This window comes from Apaloderma vittatum, unplaced genomic scaffold (genome assembly GCF_000703405.1).
Source record: "Apaloderma vittatum isolate BGI_N311 unplaced genomic scaffold, ASM70340v1 scaffold29109, whole genome shotgun sequence".
In the NCBI taxonomy this organism is placed as follows: Eukaryota; Metazoa; Chordata; class Aves; order Trogoniformes; family Trogonidae; genus Apaloderma; species Apaloderma vittatum.
In genome coordinates, this window is record NW_009736348.1 from 14,394 (window position 1) to 15,020 (window position 627).

Below are 627 nucleotides of genomic sequence, written 5' to 3' on the forward strand. Positions count from 1 at the left end.
AGGATGGGGCTGGCGAGGGCAGAGGGCTTGGCGACTGTCACATCGGGGGACACTCCAGGGGACTTTTACCCAGTGGCCCTCTGCCTTGGAGGAGGAGGTTGGAGCAGGGGTGGCAGCAGTGCCAGATTTCAGCTCCCATTCCCCAGGTATTGGGGCAGATGGCATCCCTGAGTGCCCCTCACTCTCGTCCCAGGATGCTGTTGGGAGTACAAGGCAAAAAGCACCGTCCCCAAGAGGTCCAGCACCCCTCGGGCAGACCTCTGGGCAGCACCGGGGGTTCCCTCGTTTCTCCCCACGCCCCAAGGACGGGCTGACGTGCCGGGCTGGCGTCACGGGCAGCGTGCTGCCTCCGTCACAGCTGGCAGGACCGGTGCCCGCAGTGGCAGGGACAAAATCCAGATCGCTCCTTTTTTAGTGCCGGGAAGGCTCCGTGCCGCCGGAACGCTACCCGAAATGGTTGCTCGCCCGTGTTTATAGTCTCCCCGAGCCAGAGTTAATCCAGCGGCAGCTTGTTTATGCCATAGGTTAAATGGTGTCAGGAGCCAGCCCTAATGGCTGCTCGATGGGCTGGGAAACGCAGGGGGGGCTCTGCGCCAGCCGCGGCTGGGTCCCCCCGCCTGCTCCCGC

At 64.1% G+C, this 627-nt stretch overlaps 1 protein-coding gene across 1 annotated transcript in view; it reads left to right on the forward strand.

The window, feature by feature from the left end:
- P2RX1 (purinergic receptor P2X, ligand-gated ion channel, 1) overlaps nt 1-627 on the forward strand; it is a 10,886-nt gene that overhangs the window by 1,879 nt on the left and 8,380 nt on the right. The window lies entirely within an intron of this gene.